At 36.1% G+C, this 11770-nt stretch overlaps 1 long non-coding RNA gene across 1 annotated transcript; it reads right to left on the bottom strand.

Annotated features, from left to right (window-relative positions):
* Positions 1–1118: 1118 nt before the first annotated feature.
* On the bottom strand, positions 1119–7564 carry LOC109365616. Its single transcript, XR_002111320.2, has 4 exons — positions 7508–7564; positions 5625–5697; positions 4458–4598; positions 1119–4063 (listed from the first exon to the last, which is right to left on the bottom strand). It is a non-coding gene; the product is annotated as an uncharacterized LOC109365616 (long non-coding RNA).
* Between the last annotated feature and the right edge of the window lie 4206 nt (positions 7565–11770).

Here is an 11770-nt window from a genome sequence, read left to right as displayed (position 1 = left end):
TTTTTTTTTTTTTTTTGCAATGTTGGGAATGTTACAGCTGTGAGTAATAGTAATAATAGCTGCATGGAGGGCCTAAGAAGTACACTTTGGATGAAGGGGAGAAATGTATCTAGATAAATATCTTAAATAACTGTACAGCTATAACAACAATTTTTAGTATTTTTTTCTGAATCATAATTTTTATATTTAAGGTCATGTTATATCAGTGTTGCTGAGCTAGTGATCTGTCAGATCTCTGTATGCACATTTGAGCGCAAGTTCTATGACTAGGAGATATATGCTGATGGATTTTGCAGACAAGAGGATTGCTGATTATTTAAGCATTCTAACAATATATCTGTAGTGTGCAGTCTGGACCAATATAATAGAGATATTATATCATAATAACGAGTTGGCTCTGAGAAGCCTGAAACACTTATATAGCTCAGCACCTTAGCTTAGATTCTAGGAGTAGTCTAAGTTTCTGGATAAGTTGGCTCACTAGCATCTTTCTGGGATTTTTATGTTTCTGTTGCAGTCTTCCATCTTATCTTTGATAATAATATGTAGATATTTAAAATAAATGATACCAAATCCTGCTGAAATTCTTGGAAGAAGCTCATATTTTAGAATTTACCATGTTACTGTAAATCACTAAACTTCATTTGGAGTGAGAAGTTTGACATATTTTATTTCATTGTATATCAACACAATGATTTGAGGTAGATGTAACAGTTTGTAGTGATAGACAGTACAATTTGGAGCAGAAAATATTTCTGATTGTGAAGCCCAGTCCTCCATCACACACTTGAATGATTAAATTCTATGATGTCCTAGACCTGGAGTAGCACATAGCAAAGAAGATTGAAAAAGGTTTGTGTTGTCCTAACATTTCAAGACTCTTTTTTATACTTTAAGGAGACCGACATATAGAAAATTGGTTCTCTATTCATATCTTCTTTGCCTTACTCTGCAGTGATGGTTATAGCCGTAATGAAACCAAACACATTATGGACTAATTGTATAGTCATTGTTGGAAATTAAAATGTGCTCACTCAGGAGAGATTGTAGCTATAGATATATTAAAAAAAAAGTTTTAAAAAAAATCCACATTTTTTTTCAGCTAGGTGTAACAACTTCCCATACGTTAGCAGACTGTTACTTTGACATTCCTTGGGCTGAATGAAGGAAATCAGTTTCAACTACATTATTGAAAGCATTCTCTATATCACTAGATTGAAAGGAAAAAATCTGTTTTGAGGCCAAACAAAAATTTTGATGAATTTATCTTTTGGTGATGTAGAACTGGTTGACATGTCAGAGAGGGATTCTGTTGCAGATCGATTCATGCCAATGTGGCAATAAGATGGATGAGGAACTTAATTTTTTAGAGAAAGGGCCGACAGTAAGGAAAATGAGCTGGAACCAACAGAAGGACAAGATTCAACAAATACTCAGTGGTCCCTGAGTTGAAGAGAAGTTTCAGATTTGTTTAAATTACCAAAGTCAGCTCATGTACTATGTTCTGTAAGGCCACAAGCTAGGGCATCAGCAAAGAGGGAGGAAAAACCAAACGAGAAACTCATTTAACACACTTATTTGCACAGCAAGAAGCTTTTTTTTTTTTTCCATCAAGTAAATGTCAGTGATTAAGGAGGCACGTATGTAAGCGTTCATGAAAGCAATTGCATCTGATAAAGAATATTTTTGCGCATTTAGGTGGATGATGCCAGAAGTGGAGATTAACATTACATCTGGTTTTATTCTATCATTTTCTTTCTGACAGCTTTGATTTTAATAGAGGACTTGAGTTATGCAAGAGCAAGAAGGAGATCAACTATCATTAGCATCATTCTAGTGACACCAGCTGCAGAGAATACCAAACACCTTTCTACTTAGCAGGGGAAAGTAAATGTAACTGCACTGAGATTTGAATGTCTATTAACAACTTGTCTAGTGGCTGAGATTAGACTTATCTCACAAGCTTGATGTGTTTCACTCATGTAGTGTTCTGCTTAATATTAAGCTAATTGTTGTTTATGAGGAAAAGAAATTCATAAATATCTGCAATAAATCAGGCTGACCTACCATATACTATGTCCATGCCTGATTATAGACAGAATTTATTATTTTCTTCCTCTAGTATCAACACACATAATGAACTCTCAACAGTTCTGGCTTTTGAACCTAAAAAATAATGCTTACTTTTGTTCTAGGCTTCTCAGTGGGTTTTTTCTCCCCTCCCCTCCCCCCAGTATAAATCTACAATTTGTCTGCATTTTTCCTAGCAAAACAACTGCCAAATAGTCCTCTGCTGCTGTAGGAAGTATTGCAATTCATTCTATAGAAGACTTAAACTCTTCCAAATTTCCCATTAAAAAAATATAGAACGATAGATACAAGATTTTCCAACCAGTATTGGTCACCTATACATTTCTCAGTGTCAGTCAATGCACAGGAACACAAGAGTGACTAGCGTACTTGTTTGCACACCAGTATCTTTTTGTGTTCCACCCAGAAGCTGTTTGGATTAGTTTCTTTTAAAATTTAGCCACTAAATTGTTTTAAAAAATAAATAAAAATGAATAAAACCTTACTTTGACAAATTGAGCCAGAAATATTTTGGGTTCCCGTAGTTAGGATTCAGATTAGTTTCTCTGTCCTACTGTTGCTATTTCATCTGTGACTGCAGGACAGTGCAGGACAGTGTCACTGTCCTTTCACTTATGTTAACTATGTTAATTCAGGATAGTGTATGGCCTGTTTTTCATCCCAGCTTTATGAGTGTGAGTCACTGTAGACTATGACATAGTTGAGTGACACTGATTTGCACACAACTGTGTTGTATACTTCAAAAGTATCTTTGAAATTCCTTCAAGTTCAGACTCAACTGAACTCATGCAGAAGGCAAGCTTTCAGAAAAACCTTGAAAGCATATGCTTAAATTAAACTAATTTCTTTATGACTTAAACACATTCTTAATGTGCTTCCCTCAATACAAGCTTTGAGTCATACCAAGATAAAAAGAAGCAGAGAATGTCTGTTGCCTTGCATGACTTTTTTTACTGGATGAGTTGGAGAGTTTGTGCATATTTGCTCACAGAAAAACAAAAAATTCTTCCTGGTGTTTGTTCAGCTACAATACTAATAGTCAAAACTTGAGCATTTCAGTGACAGTGGTAAAATTTCTATTTACTTTCATAATTCAATGTCTATTACTTACAAAAAATTTATCTGAAAAAATATAGCCACAGCTTTCAGTGGATTGATATTGAAATAAGAGATGAGATGCACTCAAAGTGGTAAACGAATACACACAGCTCTCCAAGTCTGTCCAGGTGTCAGTCAGTGCATGATAATTCATTAAAAAACTACTCTAGGAAATGTGTTCTATACCTTTGCTTCACATGGACCAGATGAAATAGGACTGCCAAATTCTATGTGAACTATGTCAGATTTCAGTCTTCTAGTAAAATATACTTTACGTAAGATATTGATTTAAAGAAAATGTTTCAACTATTTATCAAACTAGAATAATGCATATTGATTTTTAAACATATTTGTTCAGTAAAGAGAATAATTGGATGCTTTTGTCACTGTAATAACCTTAGCAACTTACCTGACTGCTGTTCTTTTCTCAAATTGACTGACTGCTATTGTTAGAACTTCATGCTAAATGCATCATAGAAAAACTTAAAACATATCTAAAACAAAACTGATATTATTTTTGAAAAGATATTCAGGATGTTCTCTGAAGAGGTTATGTGTACCATAACAAACATAAGCAACTTAAACATTGAGAAGGCAATATAACTCAGGTTCCCTCGTGCACAGTGAAATGGGAAAAGAGAAGGCATTGTTCTGTTCCTTTTTCAGTTTCAGGTTAAGTCAGATTGCTTCTTTCATGAATCTGAGAGGTTGTAGACTACAAACTTTGTGCCTAAGCATTGCAAAAATTTTGTTAGCTCCTTCAGAAGATGTGTCATCACAGATACATCTGGGCTGGCAGTGTACTTCTCTATGTGCTTGTGCTTAATCAGATGTTACAGGAGTTTCAAATCTTTGGATGACCAGAAAATATTTCCTATGAAAGAAAGGAAGAGGAAAATTTTCACAGAGAACAAGCAAACAACAACCACCACCACCACAATATATAATAATTCCTTTTATATATCTGACAAGTCCACTAACATTGCATCATGAAACATTATGTTCTTGACTAATAAATATGGGAGTATTAAGAAGTAACTATAATATCATGTAAATTTTGTATTTCATGCCAAGTTATGTCTTTCCTACCTTCCTGAAAAACTAATAAAAATCACACAAGAAAAAAAATAAATCAAAGTACAGTGTTAAATCTCTGACGGAAATAGGAATATAAAAGTCTTCTCTCTCTCTTTATTTATTTATTTAGTCTGGTGCTGCTTCACTGCTAAAACTAGTACATTGTGTCTTGAAAAATGGCTCAACCTTACTTCGCTGGAAGTAAATTTCTATTTCCTTCAGTCATCAGTTCACTTGGTTTGGACACGTAAAAATAAAGTTGTTGTTTTGATCCTTCTTCAGATATTTTTCATTCATTATCTCTCATTTTTGATGCAGTGATGGAGCAGTGGCTACAGATAGATCAAAAATAATACTGAAATGTAATTAAACTGTGGAGGCTGAAAAATTCAGGCATTGAAATGACACTTTGCAACATATCTTGTTCATATTGTTAGCTGTAGCTGAATCTTGGGGGGTCCTTCTACCCTGATGGATGCAGCAAAGCTGCCACAGCTCCATGTCCCAGCCACAGCCAACAGTGGGGCTGAGTTTGTATTTATCCGTGCTGCGTGTCCGCACATGGACACACATACGCTTGTCCTATGAGCTCCTCCAGTCCACAGCCCTCCTGCTCATTCCTGTAAGTATCCCATAATCATCTTCACATATTCCCTAGCATCCTATATTAACTGTTACATAGTCACAGGACATTCTTCCCCTGAATCCAAGTAGGCAGGTCTGCTTGCATTTATTCTGTCCTGCAGTTTGGGTGCCAGCATGTTTGCTCTCCACTAAAATCACCAGTGCTCTGGTGCAGTGAGCCAGATCGCGGGAAGGCAACATCACACCTCTCACCATCACTGCTCATCGCTCTCGCTGTACCTAGCTTACATGTGTGAGTGTCTGAATGATGCAGGCACGGAGGCAGCCTCTCCAGGTACTCCTCCATAGTGCAATACAGTGTTGCCTAACGCTGACTTAAAATGCTCACACAGGCTACAGGAGCATGGGGAGGCATGAGCAGAAATACTGGTCCTGTCTTGAAAAACCTGTTGAAAATGACCTCTCCCCTGAGTCCAGTGTAGATGAAAAAGAAGGTATTTCTCTGATTGTGAAAGCCTTGCAATGCACTCAATTATTATAAGAAGGAGCTGACCACCTGGATTAGAAAAGCTGTACAACTCTAAGTATTCACATAATTTAGAGAACTATTTAGCTGTGCTTCACAATGCCAATTGTGGGAAAGTAAATCTAGGTGCTAGGCTTTAGCATATGTTATTTGAGCTATGACAGCAGGACGCAGTACTTATATTTTACACCACTGAATCTGCAGGAGGACAACAAGCAACCAGGGAAGTCGATGTTCCAGAACTGACCTTTATCCTGATGGTAAGTCACGGACTTCAACAGTCATCGCACTCAAGAATAGTCCCTTCTTGTCTTAGTCATCTATATAAAGGGGAAGACATTGTCTTATAAGAAGGCAAATGTAGTGAGATTGGCTTTAATTACCTATATGTTTTTGTTGCTTTTTTGGCCACCTCAGCATATCTGAGGGCATGATGGTGATGGTTGGACTAGATGAGCTCAGAGGTCTTTTTTAACGATATCTATGATTCCATGATTCTGTGTTTTAAGGTTGTACAAGCTCGTATGATGGAAACAGAATAGAAAGTTTTAAAGTAAAATCTCCTTTGAAAATGTGGTAAATATCTAAACTGATATAAAATCCAAACTATTTCTTCAATAGAAGAGGATAAACAGTTGTCTAGAATTGTCCACCGTGCAAGGTGAGAGCACGGCAATGCAGTTTTTCTTCATTCAAAGAAAACAGCAGCAACAAAACAGAATAAAACAGCATAAATTATTTCCAGAATCTCTTTTCTGTGCTGGCAGATGACAGTGATTATACTAATTATATTTTTTGCAGAAGTTTATGGATAATGTATGAAATTAAAATATTGCTTCAAATTTTGTTTGTCAGACATTAAAATTACAGAGCAGAAAACTTTATGTGAACTTTTTGAGAGCAGTAATTTCAGGAAATGGGCAATCTAAGTTTAGCATTGCTTTGGCATTACATTCTCTTTGCAGTAAAATGCTGAACAGATGTATCTGATAGCAGTTGTAACCTATTCAGAAGGAAGACAGCCAATGCTAACCTACCGCTGGTAGAAAGCAATAAAGTGTCTCTGGAACCTGCTCCTGCATATGGCTTGCCTGAGGTTACAGTCTTGCCTCCCTTATGATGTTACCCAATAAATCAAAGAAAATATGGGTTCATTTTGAGCTTAAACAAAAAAAATGCACACACAAAAAAGCAAGTTTTAAAGACTGAAGAACATTTTCATTTCAGACATGAAATATAATATTTATAAGGCTAGACTATTTTAAACATCAAACTAAATCAACCCTCCCATAATGTATTTCTTGTTGCCTAATTTACTTATTTTCTTTTCAAAAAGAAAAGCTATTGCAGCCAAGAGTCGCACAACATCTGCTGTGTTAATTATCAATATACTACTAAGTCCTCAATTTCCTTACTCAAACATAATTCTTTAAAACATTATGAGAAACAATGTATTTAGGAGTATATCACTTGGGGATTCGATGTACTGTTCAACTTCGATTCTTTCACTGGCCAGATGGAGTTCATAAGAATATGCGGGGGAGGAATTCTCTAAACTATTGCCAAAAATCCTTTCTATCATATACAAGGCTTGCAAAAACAGTAAAGGAACAGGTTATCCAAAAGTGGCCCACAGGGAAAAGAGGCATAGATTTTACTTGTAAATCAGTTGTGTCCATAATGTAAATTCAAAGATAGTTCTACTTCAGATTAAAGAAAGTATGCTTCACGTATGCTGCGGCTTCTTTTTTGAATGTAGCATTTACTTAACCATTCCCATACCACTTTCTAGAGTAGTAGTAAGTAAATGCCATGGAGAAACAGATACAAAGTCAGAGTCTTCCTATGGCATCTGGCAACAACTAGGACTTCAGAAGACAAAGTAGGAATGTAATAAATGGGAAAAACGTACAAACAAACAAAGAACAAAAACAAACCTGTGCATATCTGATATTAAATTACTTTGATTTAAAAAGCTATATCTTTATTTTTGCAAAGGTAGAAACTTGTGTCATCTATCTCTGAGCTTATCACCTTTTGGCTGGATGTTATAGTTGGAAAGACTAGTGCAGTGGAAAGACTATACAAGAGTGAAATGGCAAAAGGGACAAATAGGGAAAGAATGCTCACCTCCCTCCCAAGATCTAGGCTCACAGGGAAAAACTCTACAAGAAAGGGATCTCCAACCAAAGATCCTTCCCTAGTGGCAGTCAGCCCTTAAATGGGGTCTAAGAGAGGTGCAGCCAGGCTACAACCCTTCTGGTCACACAGTTGAATTGCCTTCACCTGTGCTCCTAGGGCTGACCCAGTCTTTTCTCTAGGTGATCAGTCAGTGCTTTAGGCTGTGACTCAACAGTTTCCATACACTGGAGAGGGGAGCCTTCATTTTTATGCCTCTAGTAAAACTGCTAATCTATGCAACTTATTAGTTTTTTATGTTTATTCCTTTGTTTACTGGATTCATGCAAAAAGAATGAAAAATGTCCAGGAATTTAGCTTCCAGGAATCAATACTAGACCAAATAGTATGTATGTTCATGTGGGTAATGGGAAGAGATACAGAGAGATGCATATTGATGTGTATGTGTACCTTGACCAACTTATTAGACTCCTCCTGTGGATGTGTCCTTTGAGTTATGTGTATGTTTGGTGTGAATGAAGTAGCTTTGACAAAAAAGTACATCCTCAGGAAAGATATTGATTTGTTAACAATTATTAATATCTATATTATATCAAAAAGTCTATATTTTAAAATATATAAACTTTTTTTTTTTTAGGAATTTAGAAGATGTTTATTAAAAAGAACTGAATATATGAATACGTTTAGGAAAAATATTTATTCGTTGGGTGCTACAATTAAGATTGCTTTACTTTTCATCTTAGCAGTTTTTTCTGAGCAACAAAAATTTTGGTTTTTAGGCACAATAGGCCTCATTCCTACCTGTCATAAATCAAGCCAAAGTAGATCAGGGGATTTGTACTGGAGAAGAATCTGCACCACCAGATTAAATTATTTTCCAAAGGAAAATTCCTGGTGTAATTCTGATGAAATACTTGGATAAATATGTCTCTCTTAGACAAGTTCAGATATAAAATAATCTAGTTATATCATATATGATATTACTGGTTTGCAGAAAGATTTCTAGTATGCTATTTCCTATCTCCTCACTGGCCAAATTAGAACTAACAAGATGCCTATAGTTACACAACTAATGTTACTACCTTTTTACTTCACTCTACTTTAAAAAAAAGGAAATAAAATTTTGGTTGCCTTAATAAACTTATAGAGTTTTTGTTAGAAAATATATACAGCTGTTCCAGACAATTTAAAATGCGGGCTGTTCTGGATGGATAGTGTAGAAGCACAAAGCTGCATTCTTTATCTCTAAATTATCATCTCTGTCTGTTAACCTAATACCTATAAAGAGATGAAAAAATATAAGCTTTTGGAATAGAATAGCACATTACTAGCAGCAAGATATATGTCGGCAATTAATTTGGTCTTGCTTTTTCTCTTGTAAACAGAGTAGAATACATTGCAAACATATTTGTAGTGCTTTGAAACTACTGATGTTTACAAGCACATTTCCTTTACTTTTCCACCTTCAAGCGTTGCAACACTAATATTTCTTCCTTGAAATGCACTATTTTTGTTATACAATAAGTCTGAGGCCCATTCAGAGCATTTACAGTCGTATGCTGAATTCCATGGAGACAGTTACTATTCCGTTTTTACTATACCTCATAAAGTAAAATTATTAATATGAGATGGATCTACAGATGCAATAAATAACAAATGTGATGTGAAGAATGGTTTATCCACTGAATATAGATTTTTCTATTTTTTCCTAGAGATTTATTTTTATCATATGTGGTTTATAAATGAAATAGCTTTGTTTGATGCCAGAAAATGTTTTCTGTTAACTTTCATTTGAGAAAAATGTATAGTGAAGGTCAAATGCCAGACTTGGACAACTTCAAATTAATACATGTTTTTCTCAGAACTATTTTTAGAAGGTTCTGTTTTATTGAAATGTGAAACAGCAGTAAAAAGGGTAATGTAGAATTAAATGCACAAGACTGATGTTTAAATATGTGAAGGTTGTGACACAAACTGACAAAAGACAGGAAATTTAAAGTTAAAGCTGTAACTCATGCTTTAAGTCATGTCATGGAAAAACAGCGTTAGAGATAGAGTGTCAGCCTTAGCTTTCAATTTCCTGGCTTTTGTCAGATTATGTCACAATGTTAATTATCTTTAACATAACTTTTAGATTTAATTTCCTTGTCTGTTTTTCTGTAGCTTCTTGTTGTTGATGTTAGAAGGGAAAATAAACTTCATAACAGATAAAAAGGTATGTGGTATTTAGCAGAGCAGCCGGGGCTCAGAAGAGGAAGCTGTGCTGATAAACTGCTCTTCTTTATATCACCAGCCTTTCTGCTTATTAGCCGTTCATTAAATATTACTGTATTCAGCAGGACTGTGAACTGCTGCAATAAAATCTGCAGCTGTTTCTCCTGTGTTGTCTTTTTTCCTTTTGCCTCCTGCAAAATAATGCCCAACTATGGCCAACAATAGTTTTCCTACCTAGGAAACAAGTATCAAAAGTCTTTTGTTCCATTGCGCTCTTTCTCCCCCAACTATTCCCCCCCCCCCGCCCATTGCTGCCCCACAGGGAGCGAGCTTTACAGTGGGTTAGCAGCAGTGTCTATGAAGATTGCTGTAGGTCACAATCTCCCATTAGCACTTCTACGCACGTACTCCCTGGAATTGCTCCAGGCTCCATAGCTGGCAGTGCCAGCTGCCCCAGCAGCCTTTTAGGCTGGTGTCTGCCCTTTTTCCACATGTGCTAGGGAGGGCCAAGAAGTCCCACAAGAGGTGCCCACAAGCTGCCCTGGTCGCTGTCTCTGGAATGAGAAAGAGGTAGCAGGGTTGTTTTGCATCTGGTGCAGACCCCACCAGCAGCTCAGTGTGATTTGGCACTGGTGAACCATGAGCCACTTAGGTCTGTTTGCAGATGTACTTCTGTTCAGCTGGGCCTGGCTTACTGCAGTCTAAATAAATGTGATGTAAACAAGCAAAAAGGCTAATTTCAGTGCTCAGGAGAACATAACCAACAGTTGCTCTTCCTCCCTTGTAACAGTACCTGTTTTCTACTGACAGCTGTAAAGCATAGCTTCCCTCTGAGCATCCAAGAATGAATATTAAAGTAACACTTTGCAAACTATCCATTCTGTTTTGCGTATATTTTTTTTCAAGTTTATCAGCCTTTTTGTGCTGTGACATGAGAGGAGAAAGTTGATTTGAATGTGGAGAAAATGCAAATTACCTAAACAAACAAACCAAAACCAAGATTACATTCTGTACATAGGAGATCAAAGAGACAAATTAATCTGTTTTCTGCTCATGCATCCCTGATGTGACTCATAGGATATCTCTCATATTTCACCATCACTCCTTCCATCACAGTCTGTGTTCAGTCGATGCCTGAGACTACAATCCAGTGTTTACTTTCAGTAGACAAAACGTGTGCTGTGCTATACATGAAGGCACATTTTTGCTGGAATTGCTCATGTATAATAAACTGGGGCAAAAAATTAATGACTTAGTTAAAAAAGAAAGAGAAGTTTTCAATCTAATCAATCTCCTGTTTATGTGCAATACTTTATTGAAAAAAAAAGAGGAAGAATAGCTGAAGTAAAAAGGAGAACACAAGGAAATGCAAAAGGAGAACACAAGGAGCTCTCATTTTGAAAACAGCATTTTCTATGTAATAAAATCTTGGGACTACATTTTCTATTCAGTTTTACTGGAATACAACTTGAGATGAGCCATGATTTAATAGAAAATGTTATCTCACATTCTGGAACTTCTTCAGGTTAAGTCACTGTTTTAGCACCAAGAAAGCAGACATTTCCATGAACTTCTTATATAACGTAAAAGTTATTAGTGGTTAAACTTCATTTGCACATTTTAATAAATGTCCACATAAAAGCAACATGAGGCAGCATCAGGTGTGGTTCTGTTAGTATCTGAAATGCCATAATGACAAAGTAAGATGCTAGAAAATGCATATAGGCTCCCAGTTTCAAGAAAGCAAGCTGTATCAGTGAAATACTTGTTAATTTTATATTGATTTTTTGCGCAATAAATAACTCGAGAAGACCAGAGTACCATTTCCTACAGAGCTAACATGCTGGTCCTTGCACAAAGAGATGGTACTGACAGTGCAGATATTCTGTGTATGTGGAGTTGGAATGAGTGGACAGGTGATGTGGTGGTCATGATTTCTCCGTTTCCATTGAGATATTATCCTGTCTTCCATGGTGGAAGTTTTCCGAGACTCCTAACTAAAACTGCAGAACCTGAGCTGCAATTAGTAAGTTTGTTTAA

This window comes from Meleagris gallopavo, chromosome 1 (assembly GCF_000146605.3).
Source record: "Meleagris gallopavo isolate NT-WF06-2002-E0010 breed Aviagen turkey brand Nicholas breeding stock chromosome 1, Turkey_5.1, whole genome shotgun sequence".
NCBI classification, from domain to species: domain Eukaryota; kingdom Metazoa; phylum Chordata; class Aves; order Galliformes; family Phasianidae; genus Meleagris; species Meleagris gallopavo.
This window is presented reverse-complemented; position numbering and strand designations above follow the sequence as displayed.